The sequence below is a fragment of the Danio rerio genome, chromosome 23 (assembly GCF_049306965.1).
Source record: "Danio rerio strain Tuebingen ecotype United States chromosome 23, GRCz12tu, whole genome shotgun sequence".
NCBI lineage: Eukaryota > Metazoa > Chordata > Actinopteri > Cypriniformes > Danionidae > Danio > Danio rerio.
Window position 1 is genome coordinate 27,958,597 of NC_133198.1, and position 1,318 is coordinate 27,959,914.

A 1,318-nucleotide genomic window follows, 5' to 3' on the forward strand; every position below is an offset into this window, starting at 1 on the left:
TGATAACGTTTCAACAAACTGTTTTATAATATTTATGCAGGTTTTGCACTCTTACAGTGTAGCATATAGGGATAGTTCATCCCCACCCCAAAATTGCTGTAAATTTATTTTTCATTTATTACACAGGATACTTTTTTCCCCAGTAGCACATCAAAGAAGATTTTATTTAGCTTAAACTTTGGTATTTTGATGATTCATAAAATTTGAAGGGTCAGCTCACCTGAAAATGATTAATTACCCACTCTTAACACAAATGAGGATATTTTAGATTAAATTAGAGAGCTCTCTAACCCTCCATATACTACAATGGTCCTAAGAGGTACCAAGTCCCAAAAATGATTTAAAATACATTTTCATTTCAAACATTTTAGTGGCTAAACTTGGATTTCATCTGAAATATCTCATTTGCGAAGATAAACAAAAGTCTCAGGGAATTAAAGTGACATGAAGGATCAATATCACAATTTCATTTTTAGGTGGCTAGCTGTGTGCTCTTTTGATAGTCAAAGTCATAGGCAGTGGTGGAAAGAGTACTGAAAAATCAAATTTGCATCTAAACAGTGTCTTGGTCAGTGCGTGTAAAGATTTTGGACATCTTCTTGGACACTGTTAATGCTTCCAAGCGGTTTGCTGCATTTATAAAGCATATTTTGAGGTTGTTTAGTATGCGATTTAGTTTCTATGAGCAATTTGATTGGACAAGAATCAGATTATTGTACTTTAGCCAATTCATAACATTAGACCAGAAAGAAAATAGTGTCTGCAGGTTTAAAGAAAGTAGTGGAGTAAAATTACCAATATAGCACTAAAAATAAAAAAGGAAAAAAAAGGGAAAGTACACATTTTTAAAACAATTTACTAAATTACCATTCCTGAGAAAAAATCCACTACATTACAGTAATCGGATTTGTAATTTTACTTTACACCATACGCTAGCCTACAGGCAAAAACACAATTAACATTATTTCATGTACGTGACTCCTGTCTATACATGAAGTAAAACAATAGTTCTGTAGGGTGCAGATGGCTATTTACAGCAATTTTGCTATCCTCACCCAACTAAGCCGTTTCTGCAGTCTGGAACTGTCTGCTAATATCCACTGCTGCAAAATCATGTGAGCTGACACCGTTGGCATTTCTATGTTGTCAACAATACCTATGTCAATCGAAATGTGTTACTGAATTTGCTAACAAACCTATACAAACAAACCTTTGTAAAGCTATGCATGGTAATCGTGTTTACTTAGCAACGTGGATTCGAAACCAGCTGTGTATAAAGGTGACGAAAAGCTGTGAATGACAAAGAAGAAGCAAAACT